This window comes from Myiozetetes cayanensis, unplaced genomic scaffold (genome assembly GCF_022539395.1).
Source record: "Myiozetetes cayanensis isolate MyiCay16 unplaced genomic scaffold, myiCay2020 scf3, whole genome shotgun sequence".
In the NCBI taxonomy this organism is placed as follows: domain Eukaryota; kingdom Metazoa; phylum Chordata; class Aves; order Passeriformes; family Tyrannidae; genus Myiozetetes; species Myiozetetes cayanensis.
The window spans coordinates 25,988,768-26,006,372 of NW_026087521.1; the positions used below are offsets into that span (position 1 = coordinate 25,988,768).

At 38.1% G+C, this 17,605-nt stretch overlaps 1 protein-coding gene across 6 annotated transcripts in view; it reads right to left on the reverse strand.

Annotated features, from left to right (window-relative positions):
• Positions 1-17,605, reverse strand: part of FOXP2 (forkhead box P2) — a 407,335-nt gene that overhangs the window by 362,496 nt on the left and 27,234 nt on the right. The window contains exon 1 of one of the 6 annotated variants that reach the window (XM_050324242.1): positions 470-493. The exons of the other annotated variants lie outside the window; for them this stretch is intronic. The gene's annotated coding sequence lies outside the window, so the exon portion shown is untranslated. Of the gene's footprint in view, positions 1-469; positions 494-17,605 lie in introns of those variants that run through there. 6 annotated transcript variants of the gene reach the window in all.

Consider the following 17,605-nt stretch of genomic DNA (forward strand, 5'->3'; position numbering starts at 1 on the left):
CTGATTCTGAAAGGTGACACTTGTAACATTCTTTAAATAACTGGGACTGAGACAGAGATGACAGTGGTGATTTTTCATAGAAAAGAGAACCTAACTTCATTACAAGGCATAAGGAGTGATGCAGAAAGCCATGACAGAGCTGGAAATAAGGCAAAGGTTGTGCATGTCCACACCAGGCTGTAAGGGCCACCCTCAGTGCACCTGAGATCCGAGTTTATAATGTAGGATGTGTACGGAGCTGGCATCAAACCAAAGACTATGGCTGCACAGTTAAGAATTTTACAGGATTTGACTTGTATTCTATACCAAGTTTTAGGAATGTTACATAATTTTGTCAGTCTCAAGAGCATTGTAACAATTAGAAATTCCTTATGAATGAAAGACCTTTGCACAGAAGGAAGGTGCTAACATAAAAACACAGGAGAGGTGCAAAAGACAAGCATTTCTTTTCAGAGGAGTCCTGTCTTACCTGTCTCACCTCTTCCCTTCTCCATAAATGTCCATTTAATTGCCAGTACCAAGGGAGGTAGGGAACAAAAGAAAATGAGAACTTTGACAGAACTTCCCACAGCTGCTCTCCTTCATGAAGCCCCAGTTCCCTGCATTGGAAGGCAACACTTGAAAAACAACCTCCTATGAACATGGAATCCCGATCTGAAATGTGATTTAGAAATTTAAGTATCAGGGATGAAAAAATGGAGAAGCACTCAGCTGCTCAGTTTAAATGAGAATTCTGTTTTCTTTTTTTCACAACATCATGTTTCTACCTAAAGCATTAAGTCCCTCCGAATAAATCTATTTTCACATTAAGCATATTCAATGTTAAGGGCAAGTTGGATGAGAGTGGAATAGACACACTTAGCATGACTACTCAAAGAAAGCAGTGTATGGAGGCAATACCAGGCATGCTTTGGGACAGTGGGACAGAAATAGTCTCTTACAGGGAACAAATAACTACAATAGAGACAGCTACATCTCAAAATAGCACACACAGGAACAAAAAGAGAAGTTATTATATCGGAAGACAGACAATTGATGATCATTCCTTGCTTCCTAAAGAAGGTTTTTTATTACTAGAAATAATTCTTGGAATCACCAATGATTTTACAGTATCCATCAAATCACACTTAGGTTCCTGCAATTTGTTAAGCATTTTTGCTTAAGATAATTTAATAGGCATTTTAAAAATCTAGGCTTGTATCTTCATCACTGGATACAAAAACATACAAATTGTTTTATGAAATAGAATAACTATATACTCCATTAAGCATATAATATTTTAACTATTATATGCTATGTGATCAAACTACTAAGTGGAACCATCATGTCTATGCTTGCCTATTTAAAGTTACCATCTTTTAATGTTCAACAATAACATTTCCTCTATTTATTTATTTTATGTCAGTCTCTCATACAAAACTGCATATAGGTTACAACTGAGCAAACAGAATGTGTAATACACAAATAAAACTCAGCATTAAATTTCAAACAGATGATTGGCAGATGACCAATTTGCCATTATAACATCAGTATCAAGGCTACACCTAACCTTAAGGACCAAGTCCTCAAGAAGAATAAATGACATCTAAAACCACGTGTTTTGTTCCTTAAGGACATTCAGAGCAAATCTGCAAATGGTCCTATGCAGACATAAGAAACAAATCAGCTAAAAACACTGGAAATGAAAAAAACAAAACACAAGGGTCAGCAAATGCCATATCTCAATAGCAGATCAAACTCAGCAGCTGAACAGAAGGTAGTAGAGGACAAACTGATCTGAGAATAAGAAGTCATGAGGACCATTATTTCTCCTAAGAGATGAGATCTTTATTTCCTATTGGAGGATTCCAGAAGTCTGCTTTCTCCATACATGTTCGATATTAGCATTCTGTTAATTGGCTGAAATAGCCCCTTGTTGCAATCTTCAGTGAAAAAAAAAATAAAGAGAATAGTAGCCACCTGGTTTCTTTGACTTAATGCAAATGCACAGTCCTGCACAGAAAGGGGAGAGGGATGGGAAGGGGAGGACTGAGATTCTGCCACACGTTCCCTTTATTGCTGCCATCCTGTTTTCACAGGGGAGAGTAGTATTCATCAGGGGCTATGTAGGTTTTCTTTCTTCTCTCTTCTCTTTGGTGTTGATGCTGACACACACAGAGATTCGATGAGAAATGACAGCACACACTTAATTATCAAAGGACACCCTGGGCTGAAATTGTGCTGGTACATACTGCACCCTGCACCTTCCTGAGCTGCATTGCTGTGCTGTACAACTAAAGCTTATGTTGCTTCTAGGCTTTAGAGTTTTTCCAAATAATTTTGAGGATGCTAAACATTAGTTATTAGCCCCTGCAATTTTTCTTGGTGTGTAATATATAGGTATTTTCACACTCTGAGAAAGGATTTATTATTAGCGAGTAGAGACATTTTCTCCTTTGCAGGGCCAGTAGAATTTTCTTTCATGGAGTGAGTGAGAATATCAAGAAGGGCTTTCCAAGTGTCAATTTAGTTCCCTCTCAACCATATAGAAATACAGAACTTCAAAAAACTCAGAGGTGAGAAAGCCAAGCAAAAATAAATACAAATGAGAATAATTATTATATTGAAAAATAAAGTATGTAAACTATGCATTTTTCAGTTGAAGGACAGACCACATGTACACTCGAGATGAATGTCCCAAGCCATTAAGCCTCTGTCACAAATTACCTAGCAGATGACTTCAGAGGTCTCCAGGAAAACACCAATGCCATCAGCCACCAGTGTCTCAGCACAAAATCCGTGATGAAGATGCAGATACAGAATCACAGAATATTCTGAGTTGGACAGGACACACTAGGGTCATCAAAGTCCAACTCCTGGCCCTGCACAGGGCTATCCCCAAGAGTCACACCATGGGCCGGAGAGCACTGTCCAAATGCTTCTTGAGCTCTGTCAGGCTTGGTGCTGTGACCACTTCCCTGGGGAGTCTATTCCAGCACCAAACCACCCTCTGGGTGAAGAACCTTTTCCTAATATCGAACCTAAACCTCTCATGACACAACTTCAGGCCATTCCCTCAGGTTCTGCCACCAGTCACCACAGAGAAGAAATCAGTACCTGCCCCTTCAATTCCCCTCATGAGGAAGCTGTAGAGTGCAATGAGGTCTCCCCTTATTCTCCTCCAGGATGAACAGACCAGGTGACCTCAGTTGCTCCTTGTATGGTTTCCCTTCTAGGCCCTTCACTATCTTTGTCGGCCTCCTTTGGATGCTCTCTAAAAGGTTTATATCTTTCCTATATTGTGGTGCCCAAAACTACACACAATATTCAAGGTGAGGCTGCCCCAGTGCAGAGCAGAGCAGGACAATCACCTCCCTCAACCAGCTGGCGATGCTTTGCCTGATGCCCCCCAGGACATGGTTCGCCCTCCCGGCTGCCAGGGCACTGCTGACTCAGATTCAACTTGCCACTGACCAGGACCTTGAGGTCCCTTTCTGTGGCACTGCTTTCCAGTATCTCATTCCCCAGTCGGGACATACCTCCAGGGTTGTTGCCCCATCCCAGGTGCAGAATCTGGCACTCTTCCTAGGTGAACTTCATATGGTTGGTAATTGCCCAGTCTGATTTGTCAAAGTCTCTCTGCAGGGCCTCCCTGCCTTCAAGGGACTCCATAGCTCCTCTGAATTTTGTATCATTTGCAGACTTACTTAGTATTCTTTCAAGTCCTGTGTCCAAGTCATTTATGCAGATGTTGAAGAGTGCAGGGCCTGAGACAGAGCCTTGTGGAACCCCACTAATGACAGGTCACTAGTCTGATGTTACCCCATTCACTGTTACTCTCTGTGCTTGACCAGTAGAAAACTCCCAACCAAGGTAAAGGATCCTGCTTTGGCCATTAATGCAAAACTTGACACCAATCTCTATTCAATAGGAGGACATCAAACATACAGAAACCTTCACTCCTTTCAGCAGTAGTGCGGAGGGTCTGTCCATACTACTAAACCTCAAGGACCAAGACATAGGTTCAAGTGCTAAATCTGTGAATACAAAAACATGGTACTCACTTGTACTGCCCTGACATCAAGTGCCTGAACAAGGAAACTGGCAGGTCTGAGGTATGGGAGGAAAAACAGAGATTAAGGTAAAATGCAGCCTCAACTATAGAAGTTTTCCTCTGTATATACCCAGACTTAAAAAAAGACCTGCACTTACCCCACTCTTCTTGCATCTCCATGGAAAGGTGACGCTGAGAGTGGGCAGTTAGGAGGTTACAAGGCAGTTCCGTGCATAGCTAGGTTTAAATCAAACTAGGCATTAGACAAATATCTTAACAAGCCTAATAAAGCCTTTAATGAACCTGGAAAGGAACAAGACAGAACATGGAAGCTTACTGTTTCAGTGAGCACAAGCAGATATGTGTGACAGATGAGCTTTTAGAGAGCTAAGAGAGAGAATACTGGAACTGGTAATAGACACACACACTAGATGTCAAACACCCCTCTCTAGAATTTATAGGGACTGGTCTAACTGAAGTAAAGAGTAATGCTCTCACTTGTACTCACAAAACACTAACAAAGCTCTCAGAAGTCTTCAGCATCCACACAGTGACAGTAGAGTATTGTGGGAAAGTGGCAAAAGTCAGAAAAACTCATCTGGCAGGCATCAGAGGAACTGGGCAAGGAACTAGAGGAGTATTGTCCTGTGGCCTAATGCTGACAGCACAGCAAAAGTTTCCCATAGTTTGAGAAACAATAGCCAGGCTGCTGAAAGGATATAAAGTGGGAGAGCTCACAGAGGGGTGACACACTTAGTACTAGGTGATGTGTGCCACAAAGCATCACAGGTTAGCTGGGAACTGTATTATCACAAAAGGAAAGCACAGACTAGAATCTGTTCACAGACAAAAGAGCTCTCACAAATTGAGAGTTAATAGTTTCTCGAGTTAGCCCAACGATTTGCAGTAATATAACTTTTGTTTCAAGTGTTCACCTTGGGACCCAGATGCTTCGAAAGAGGTTGAGACATTTGGAGAGATTCAGGTTTTGCACCTTTGTGGTACCCTTCATCAAGGAAACAATTGGAAAAGTAAATGAAAAAAGGCACACAGAGACACAAGTTAACAGCAATGACTGCCACCACCATGATGAAAACTTCAAGTGTTACAGAGAGGATACATGGAAGGGCCCTGAAATGAACACATTTATCATCTGAAAAGAAAATATATTATTGACAAGGAGTCAAACTTATAACTATATGACAATATATACCTGCAATACTAAAAAGCTACAGACCATCTACCGAAGATCCACAAAAATGCTACCTAAATCCATACCAAACTTCAAGTAATAGAGTGCTCTTGCTAAAAAACAACATCCGTATAATCCACTATACTAGTGTGTCCTGCAAGTGGCTGTAAGGCACTGATGATGTAAAGCAAAATATATTCACACATAAGACAAGCTTTCATGGAAAGGGTGTCTGAATAAGGACACAGAAGTGGGAATATGTGATGAGCTGCAACACATGCTCATTGCCCATTATGCCTGATATACAAACAGCTGATGTTTTGCTATACCTATCAGAAAAAAAAGAAAAAAAAGAAAACAAACATACAAACAAACCAGTGGAAATACACATTAAGTCAGCAAGCACTAGGGAAAACTGTAAGACTCTGGGACAGCACCAGTCCTGCTGCCTGACTATGTCATGACATAACAGAGTTAGTATCCACAGTTGTCAACCACAACTGTTCAAATTGCCATCTGGAGAAGACTGCCTGAAGAGGGCATGAGGATCATTTGGAGCCCTATCCTGACAAAATACAGACTTCTTTCTTTGGCTACATCATCTAGAAATTGGGTGTCCCTCACAGTTTTGCAGGAGTATAGAATTTTACTTCTCCAAGAACTGAAAAAAAAGGAAATATTTATTAGGAAGGCCCTGGCAGATGTCTGGAGCTAAGATGAATTTATCATCATAGGAATGGGCAACACAGATTGACCAGAAGATTCTATGACATTTACAGAGATTATTACGAATATTCTGTCAATGCTTATGCCTCAGACTACATTAGAGTACAATCTTCCAACATGTAAAGGGAGGAAATCTGAAACAGGTGACATCAGCAATCTCATTACAAGATAAAACTGCAATGATGCAGTTGAACAGACTTACACCCACCTTCCTGAATACAGCAACTGTTTCTAGGGCTGAGGAGTTAAGAAGGAAGCAGATAAAGTCCACTCTCCCTGGAGCCTGCTGTTTCTTGCCAAGTCCTCCTGGTGGCAGAAGGAGAGTGGACTGAAGTAGAATATCTGGCTCTAAAATTACCTCAACAGGGCCACTTTCATGAAAAATGTCCATGCATCAGGCTTTATCATGATTCTACTTTATTAAGGGGAGCCCTAAAATCTTTTGTGACCACTTCAGTAAGTTCTTAAAACAACCTTTGTCTCTGGTGCAGGAGTAAGACAAGTGAACCAGATATGATCAACCCTCAGAAAACACTGTCAAGATGTGATTATCTTACACACACTCATGGATAAAAAATTTTGATAATGGGGAGGCAATTAGGAAGACCTTCTCTTACCATAGGGCAAGAAGGATGACAAATCTAGCAAGTTTTTTGCTGAAATAATGCAAACATTTTCCAAAGAGATTTCTGTATCGACCAGCTCAATACAAACTGAAACAGTGATAACTGAAGCAAACGCCTTTATAAAGGAGATATATACACAAATTTGAAACAGATTTCTCAAATAATGAGATAATGTGTAAATATGCTTACCACATGCATCCAGGTAAAGGACATTGTAAAATGTCCTTTTGACAACCTAAATGACTCTGTGATTCTGTGAAATGCCACAAAAGGGAATAAATCTAATCACTTCACAGTAGCAAGGTATTTTATTCAAAATTTTCATTTCAGACATTAACCGAACATCAACTCATACAAGCACATGGCTTTAACTTCACAGCTAATTACATTACTTTATTTGCCCCCATATTTCCTTTTTCCATATAAATATCTCTATCACATTGCTTTTCTTTTTGAAATTCAGATATTTAACTGGTGTTTGATGATGAGGCCTATGTGGAAACTCTCACATGAAATCATAAAATCTTTCATGTTAAAAATTAAAACAGAAGAAACCCTTGAAGTAAATTACTGAATTAAAAGCCAAGGATTAAAAAAATTCAAAAATTTCTTCTCAGAAAAATAAAACTACTGAAATTTTAGGACACTGTTATTTAAAAAAATCAAAACTGAAACCTGCAGAGCAGCAGCATACTCTTATCAATGTCCATCTGCATTCAGTTCAAAAAAGATTTCTGTTGCCTCATTGCTGTTGATGTTACCAAGAAATACTGCTAGTTAAATATAAGTCTCTCAAGTCAACCATAGTAATAAAGAAATAGCTAAATGAGAGACACAAGTAATTCACTACAACAGGCCTGATTTTGCATTATTTCTGTATTACTTTTAACTTGCAGGTTACACTTATGATTTTTGGAACTTTCTTGAGCAGTATGTTATTGTCTTGGCATTAAGAATTAAGGAATCTGAAAGTCCAGTGTTCCATCTCCATGCCCGCCCTCAAAAGATGCCATATGTAACAATAAGAGGAAAACACATCTCCTGTATTTTTAATCTGCTCATTTTATACAGACTTCTCTTAAATATAAACATGATTCTTTAAATTATTAGAGTTTGAAAAAACAAGATTCCTACAAATGAAAATAAGTGGAAATACTTACAGAACCAATATTTTTTTGGTTAATAATTCATTATATGATTTGTCAGCATATAAGTTCCATGTTTGTTAGTAAAATGATCTTTTAGACTATGAACTTTTTTTTGCATTTCACAATCAGAATGCATATGCAGCATATTGAAATTCAAAATATTTTAAATGCTTTAAAATATTTACTTTCATCATCATATAACTTTCCTATTTTGGTAGAGAGAATTCAATAAAGTTTTATTCAAACTGCATGGTAAGAAAATGTCATTTTATATCATACACAAGTATGAAAAGGAGATTTACTGGAGGATCAAAATCATTATTTTGCATTCCTAAACACAAAATGGTATCCTATAGCTCCTAAATATGGTACTTTTTCCCCCAAAATAATAAACCTAACCTTTAAAGTACTGTTTAAAATTGCAGCCTGTATACAAAAATGATTCTGCATTCAGCCTAGAGCTCTTCTGACTTTGTTTCAGTTCTCCTTCAGGCCAAAGAGGTGCAGAAGTCACTGAGGAACAGCTACACGTAATTTTCCACAGGGAAGTACAACTCTCCTTCCCTAGATCCTCTCTCAACGTTCGGAGCTCTGCCTGTACAAGCAGAGAGGACAGAGATGCAGGCAGGAGGCAGCAGTCCCTTTTAGCGGAGGTGACCACAATCAATCCCACCCAGCCCATGCTGCTGACTCCTCCCGAAGACATGGACAGTGCCAACTCTCAAGTGCCTTTTCCTGCTGTATTGCCTGTGGCTGCCAGCTGGACAGGAGAGGCCACCCTGGCTGTAGGCTGATTCCCAGAGCTGTCCTCAGCCCAGGGATGCGCTTCCCAGCATACAGGTGCACCTGTGTGCACTGGCTGCCACCGGCATTAATGTATGAACCGCTCTCACATAATCTGAAATTTAGTAATACACAAAGAAAGATGACATTTGTGGACACTAGAGATAAAGAGGCTGTGCTGAAAGTCATGAAAAGCTTTGAAAACAAGCAGTCTACATCTATTTTTGTAGTATTGTTAAGTATCAGAAATCAACATGTACCAAAACAGATTGTTAAGGAAGTTTACCTTATGCACTCTAAGAACTATGGAAGAAGCAAGTTCACATCATCTAAAAATTCAGTGCCATGAATATACAGAAACAGAAATATAAAACAATCAGATTGTGTCTCAAACTGTTCAAAATAAAAAATTTTATCAATAGAATGTACCATATGCACTATTGAGTCATGTGTAAGTAATGTTGGTCAAGTTCAAAGAAGCAGAACACATAATTTCAGTGAACTGCAATCATCATTGTTTCAAATTAGCTTAAGTACAATATTAATTAAGCATTCCTAGAAAGCAAGACAAATTAGGTATGGAGGATATGAAATATCCGTGATTAAAAAACTCCCTACAAATCTTCTGCAGTACTGTACAGGCTTATTTTTTCTTAATTTGAAATATTAAGGGTTACCATATATTTATGACACTGAGGAATTTTTAGACCTATATATCATAATATGACAACACCATCACATTAGGAAACTAAGCATGTCTCTTTTGCTACCCGCCACTTCTGTCAGCAGTTCAGTAAATCTTCAAGTAGAAAACAATAACATGCCATCACATATGTTCAAATTATATGCTTTTTAGCTAGGATCTGGTAAACAAGCTCTGAAGCACTCCATTAAAGTTGTCCAGAAGTTCTGCAACCACTTCACTCAAATTAGACACAGTGTACAAGGCAGTCATTAATCGAAAAGAAGTAATACTTTGAATTCGTAGATCTATATTTATTATTCATGTCATTCTCTGCATCTCTCTAACATGCAATTTTTAACAGACCAGAAGTTTTGTAATAGTAACACTGAACAGCTTTGTCAAATGGATACCTGCAACCTGTGAGTGGGACAACAGTTTGGAAATCCCATTTTAGCAGCCAGCAGAGAAAATAAAGGATGGGTATTTCTGCTGAAAGAGCCTAGCACTGTAACAGGTAACCCTGCAGACTGCCCACCAGAGAGGGGCTTCACTGGACTCTGCTGATGAAAAAAAACAGAGTAAACATCAGCATTAATATGGGTCTCAGTTCTCTAAAGAGTATACTTCTAAATCTGGTAATGGCATGTCCATTTAACAGCTTTCCTTCCAAAGCTTCTCTTGAAGATTACATGCTAGGAGCACAGGCCTTCTAACAAGAGTACAGGTTTTAATTTCTCCATTTGTTCCACAGGCCTCCAGTTTTCAAAATCAATTAACAGTAACTACCAGAAAATAGCAAAAGAGGAATTACTGCTGCAAAATGGTTTAGTGATTTTTTTTTTTTGCCAAACAAACATGATTTTTTTAATAAAATAAAATATTGGTTTTTACTTAAGTTTGTCTAATGCGGGCAGGAACTGAGATGCAGCTAAAATATCAAGGAAAGGTAGAGAAGTCTTTGTTACATTCTTTTACCGATCCAATTACCAATGGAAAGAAACGTCCAACGTTAAACAAGGAAGTTTCTCTTTTAAACTTGTTGCATTGCAGAGAACACTGCTTCCCTTTCTGTATTTTCTCCTCTTTTGGATTGTTTGTGCTTTTAAATGCACCATATTACACGTCTGACAATCTAGCCTAGTTTTAGTTCTCTTTAATTTCCTTCCACCACAGCTCCATAATCCTAGGAGTTCCTTCCCAGAAGGACCACAGCCAGAGGTCAGTGATCTTGAGACTGCCCAATAGTTTGGGACCTTCTCTCCTTTTTCAGCACAGTACAGGGTTTTCTACTTCTCTGAGGACTGAGCCCAACCAGGATTGTTTTCAGAAACAGCTTTAAGAGAAAACAGACTCCACATATCACTTATCCCTGCTTCTTCTCATTCCACCTCTTCTATCAGACCCTCCATCTCAGATTTCTTGTACCAGCCCACAGTTCTATGTCTCACCTGCTGCTCAGGGAACACACCAGAATTCTTTTTTCTACATCATGAAAGAGAAGTTAATCAGAGGACACAATTTAAGTTGAGGAGAGGAAAGGTTGAAGATTTCTACCTGGAGAAGATGACAAGAAGACAAGATATTGACAGCATGATACTGAGGCTCCTGAAGTCTGTATCAACATTTGAGTTATGATGGGTATAACAAGGCAAAGAGATGGAAATTAGTAAAACCAGAGAAATATTACAGAATCTTCTGAATTGGAAGGGACCCACAAGGATCATCAAGTCCAACCCTTAAGTGAATGGCCCATACAGGGACTGAACAAGCAACCTTTGCATTATTAGCCCCATGCTCTAACCAACTGAGCTAATCTCAAGTCTACCATCTGACTTTACACCTCCAGGACCACTAGTTTATTTGAGAAGGAAGACTCAAGGAAAAGAAAACCTTCACAAACCTTCAATCATATAAGTATCAGCAGGTCTGGGAAATCAAGTGACTAGCCCAAAATCCCAGCTCACAATAAAGCCTTTGTGAAACTTTCGGATGATATCATATTTCTGGGCATGGAATGCCAATGGAGAGAAGACTAAAACAGTTGCCAGATTTAAATACTGACAGATTGTGGCAAATTGTAGCACTGCTGGTGGACTTTTAAATGTAAAAGTCCTTTTCTTCCATTGGCCTAAGATCATCAGAGGTCTCACATAAAAATCTCTTTTTTTTTCAGCAGCTATTCTGACAGGTAGTAGGACAAGCAAGTCTTGAGGCATAAATTTAAAATTTTCTTCCCCAAATAAGAGTTACGGTTTTATAAAACTCTACAATTACTACACTCAACTCCGCATGTGCACTCATTAAGAGAGATTACAAGAAATTATATACATGGAACGAACACCCCCTTTTTGCCTTATCTCCCATTTGGAATAACAAATACTGGTAAACCAGAAAAAATTACTTGAAAATGGAAGACAAATTTGTCAGGAAACTGGGAACGAGGGATGCAGCAAAGAAAGAATGAACAAATGGCAGAATACGAGCAGCAGAACTGACAGCAGATTGTATTTATGCTACCTTTTTCAAATTACCCAGAAAAAACCAACATCAACTATAAGAGAACAAGTATGTGTATATATGCTATAAGTAGCAACACATAATGTTTCCCAGGATGGGGAACACCTTCCTGGGAAACATTAACTGTGAAAGAATTACAATGGTTAATCAGCACGAATATGAACTAGGATGGAAAAGAGACTAATGTAATCTCTGTATAATCAAGGAAATCTAACTGAGAAGCAATGCTACCTGAGCATTTGACACTGGGGTCACTCCTAACAAAACAGGGTTACTAGTCTGATAGCCACAATTAAAATGCTCAAATGGGTTGATTCACAGAACACACTTTAAGTATCATTAAATGACTAAAAACGAGGACTGGTAGTGAAAAAGTGAATCTTTACAAAACAGAAGACTATAGGAGAGTAACAGCCCATAAGTACCCAAACTCAGGGAAAATCTTAACAATGCTTTTTTAATTCCTTCCTCTCCTTCTCTAAGGAAGGTGTAACAAAATCCTGGAAAGCTGAAGCAAGTAAATTCAGAAGAGAATTTAGGGATGAGCAAATATTGAATCACTAACCACGACAGCAGGCTGCTGAGGGCTACAAAGGATTTTCTATCACTGGAAGTTTTCCCTCCCTTTACCCCCGCCTTCATTGAGATCAGCTGTTTTTCTAAGAGGTATGATTTACTCCACTCTTTATTGACCTTAAAGCAGAAATGGAGGAAGTCCTCACCACAAAGGAAGTCATACCCAAAGATTACAGTAGTTCTTTACAGGCTTAAAAGCTGTTAAAGTAGGACAACAATAGCTCCAACCTCTTTTAATCCTTTATGCCCTCGTGACACGCTCATCAGCAAGGAGCACCTGCCAGGGACTAAGACCCTGCTCTACTCCATGACATATAAACACAACATGTAGGTAATCCCTGCATGGGAAAGCTGAAAACCCAAACACATGACACAAGACAAAACAGGTGGATTCAGTGAGAGAGCAGGAGGAAACAAGGAAACAATATGGGTCAGCATGAAAGGCAAGAGCCCTCCTATCCACAACCCATCCATTGTCACGTTTTCTGCAGGCAACACAGCAAGGGAGAGTTTTAATGAGGGATTTGAAGTCAGACAAGTTTAGACCAAAAATAATTTTTAGTAGTGAGGATAATTACCAAGTGGAGGAAGTTACGAAGGACTGTCATGAGCTCTCCGTCACTAGGAGTATTTTAAAACAATGTTGATTTATTTTCCACAAAAAGATATGCTATGCTTCAATTAGAAATTAATTCAAGAAGATCTATAGATACTGTTATGTTGAAGACCATAATGGTCCCCTCTGGCTTTATAGACTTCATTTTCCAAGTAACTTCTGACCCTTTAAAAAGATGTGTCATAATCTCATGTTAAACAAAATTATTAAGATCAGTTTATGGAGTCCCACAAACTCAATTAAATTATTTATAAGACATATCAGGTACAAGACCATCCCAGCACTCTTTTCCACCATTACTCTGTTTTTTCCCTGCTATTAAATAATGAAACCTATAGAGAAGCAGACTTCATTAAGCACACATGCCTCCCACAATTAGGCCATTTACACCATTGACTGAATTGTCAAGTTCCTCAATAAGGATCATAAAAATATTACAAGAAAAAAAAAGACAGTATTTCACCTATGCCACAGTACTTGCTTTGCTTTAGAGAAATAAAATGAAACACAGAAAAAGATAAACACAGTCTAGAATGTTAAAAAAAGAAGAAACCTGCAAACTGTCCACTCAGAAAAGATGGAGACCATTTGCTAGCAGGTTATAAGAACATATCTATCTAACAGGAAGGAGGATAAATAAAATACTTATATTGTATGCCTTAAAAAAAATTACTCAAGTTCTCAAGTGCAAGCTAAGCAGCTTCAGGCAGTACTTGGTCAGTCACATAATCACAGAATAGCTGAGGCTGGCTGGGACCTCAGGAGGTCTCTAGTCAAGCCCTGCTCATAGCAGGCTCAACTGTGAGATCAGACAATGTTACTCAGTACTATCAAGGGGTCAAGAATTTAATTCTCAATTTAGAAAACAATGCCTTAACATCCTTGAAAGAACAATAGCAACAGCATCAAGTATACAAGCAAATAGGCTTATAACCTAAATAAATTTGTATTGATACATTTTAAAAAATTGTGTGCCTAAGCCTACTAAAACTGCAATGGAGGGAAGGTTTTAATCAGTCAAATATTACTATATCTACAACTACACATAGGTTCCTTTTAAGATCAAGCCTGCATTGCTGGATAAATTCCAAAATTACTTAAACAGTGTAGGTTTGAGCATTACAGTGCCTATCTTTGCAATAGCAAAATTTTTAACTTACCAGCCATGGTTGGTATCTATGAAATACTTGAAATAATAAAACTATAGTTGAGTAAAAATGTCTGTGAAATAATGTTTTGTATAGCAGATGTTCTCTAAAGTGGTTCAACTAACTTTAAAAGTATTAAAGAATTAATAATGGGCAAGGTAAAAATATAAGAGGAAAGTGAAGTCTTGGTCAAAGAGTTAAAAAGACACTGAAAAGTGCCCTACTACTGCATTTGCATAAAAAAACCAAATCATGTAGTGGGAATATAAATCTCCTAACAAAGTATCCTCATGCAAGAATAACAGATCAGCATTCTGAAATGTTCTCTATAGATCAAAACAGATATTGTCGTGGACTACTTTTAAAAGTTTCTTTTGCGTTTTCACTGACACAGACCTAAAGCAGAGTAACACAGCGACAGTTGCTAAAGTTGACCAACCTTTGTAATGTTCTTCAAAAAAAATTCTGAGGACATTCAGACAATATATTGTTTGCCTTGCAAGTCAACATACAATTCAGTAAGAGCTTTTACCTTTGTAACTTTTGTAAAGACTATGAGTAGATCATTCCTCTCACTTGGCATATGAGATCACACAGCCAGACATGTTTAGTTCATTCCAGTTTTTAAAAATTTTAAGACAGGTATTTTAAAGGACTGAGGAAAACAGAGGAACAGCCCAAAGTAATATATATACATGGACTGTGTATACGGAAAATTTGTAAAAGTCAGCTTTTCTTCTTTTGAGTAATAAACCACAAGTAATAAACATCTCTTGGGTAATAAATGAAAACCACATTATTCACACCATCAGTGATGTCTAACAGTAATATAGAACCAATTATTTTGAGGTCGGTGTGATGAGTCTGTCACCTAAGCAAGGCTCCAAAACTCTTTCATGAAGAAACATGAGAGTCATAGACTCTGGATGTCCTTCCAATGAAACTTAGTGAAGTTTGGGCAGGATTCCAAGTAATCCCTGACTAAGCGATGTTAATACAGACAGTGAGACACTGATGTATCTTATACTCAAAGGAGAATTCACTTTGTGACTACCACAAAGCACTGGCTCAATCTGCAATTTTGAGACTGCATGGAGGTAGCTTTGTATCTGACAGCTACTGGGACATAAAGTCTTGGAAGCCATCTAAAGAGAGTGATTGCATCCATACAAAAGCAAAATCCCTTTGATGCTCAGGCAATGAAGGAACCTCTATTCCAGATGTATTATACTCTGGAGGGAAGGGAAAGACTTAAAATCATTTTCAGATTGAGGAAAATATTGGAAGTCAAGTTTTTTAAATCCTGGGAAAAAATGTTATCCTGACGATATACATGTATCTGCCAATCTCTTGGAAATGCATTCTTGAGACAAAGAGTAATAACTTCTGAATATAACTACCTGAACATAAGGAAATACATTCTTACTGTTAGGTGTCTGAATGATGGAATAGATTGCCCAGAGTTTTTGAAGATTCTCCATCAAGGTTGAAGACCCTCCATTCCTGTAGAAGTTCAAAATGCAACTAGAGAAGATCCAGGACAACCTGCTCTAATTTGCTTAAGAAGGGCAGTTGGAATAAGCAATCTTCAGAGTTCTCTTCCCCTTCATATGCATGTCTAGTTTGTTTTGGTGACAGAGTCTAATTTGATGCATTATGCTGCCATATCAGAGAGCCTATCAGGACTTTGCAAATACAGTCCAGCAACTGAGTACTGCATGACTAGAAGTGCAACCTTAGCAACTGTCAGATTATAAGAACATTCAGCACATTGTTTTAGTTTCTGAAGCAGATTCAAGAAGATTTTGAAGTCTATTTTAGCAGGAAACATGAGGGACTTTCTTTTAAAATCTGAAAAGCCCTAGGAAAAAAATAATCTCTGAAAAACCTTTGACCATGAGATTTTAGAGCCTCTGAATTCTAGTAGGTGAGGAGAGAAGATTTGGGAAAGTAATCTGTCATTTTTTACTGAGGATTCACTGAAGGAATACAAACAAGTATGTTTTAAAGAAGGACAACTGTGCTGTTTGGATATCTGTCACAGAAGGTGGCTTATCAGCACAGGGTGATAGACTAAGAGGTTTTGGAATTATATCTATCAAAAACAGAGGGGACAAGAAAACAAAAGATTGAGGGCATCTCTGGATATTCTCTTTTAAGTCTCCTGGATCTTCTCACATCAAGAAGAGACATCTAAGCATGAGATCACAGTGGCAGAATGGCCTCAGATGAGGAGCCTATATCATTTTGTCAACAAGACTTCTTTGACTACTAAGAGTCGGAAAATTCATTCAAGTGTTTCTATCCTTGATGCAGTGTCCCCACAGTAATTACTTTAGATAACTTCTGTCGTGTTACATTTTGAGTATCACAAAGTACTGACAAACTTAAAAAAACAGTGTCAGGAACTTAAGTTATAAATTGGAAATGAAGGCTTGAATGAACTAAATAAATGTACAGACTGGTTAGAGAATAAACTATGAGGAGTATGGCAATAATAACCTTATCTTTCCAATTGCATGGAAAATACCAAAGGGAGAAAGGCAAGATATTTAGGTTGGTTAAAACTTGTACACAACTACAACAGGATGAATCAAAACAAAAATCAAAAGCAGTACTCCTATACATATAAAACAACCAAGAAAAAAAAAGTTTAAAAAGTCCCAGGATATTATTGTCAATAACACAGAAGCACCTTATCTGAAAACAAACTGAGTAATCTACCCAAGAATTAAACAGGTATTGGAATTGAAACAAGCAAAATAATTTAAAAGGCTTCTCTAAGATTTCATCTACAAGTTTTCATAGTACTGTGGAACAAGCAAGCATGGGGGTTTATGGATCCAGTTAGGCAAGAAGATGGCCATAGAACAGAAAAAACAATCTGACTGACCTCGTGCAATCTTTTGCTAAAGCAACTGTATCATGCCAGTTTTGTTGATAAGATTCCCTCTTCAAAATCTCCGGTCCCATGCTATTTAAATGCTCTCTCTTCCAGCCCATATTTATCCAAGGCTAGTTTACACTCATTTGTACTTGTTCTAACAATGTCCCTTAGTTTAAATGGTTCTTCCCCCTACATGATGCCTTCTCTGCCTTTCTGTACACACTTATAAATATGAAAGAAATATCACACCCTCTCTCAGTCTTTGTTTCATTAAGCTGAACATGTCACACTTTCGTAGTCTCATCTTACAAAATAAGCTTTCCATTTCCTGATCATCACTCATAACCTCTCTCTTTTGCTTTTCCAATATGAATTTATTTTTCCTGAGAAAGAAAAAAAGTTTTAGGGCTAATAGCCTGTTTGTCCATCCCAGTTCATGTCTATCCACAGTACTCTTCTGTGTCATATCACCAGAGTCACCATTCAGACTTGGGCAGTGTCTACTTTATACCATAGTTACAAAAATCCCAACAATTACAGATTACAGTGTGTTACTTCAAACATGATAACAAACTACTGTTTATAAACACTAATTTGGTGAAACAAGCACAGAGTGCTTATTTGTATCATATGCTTAAGTACTACACAATCTTTCACAACAAAGTGAC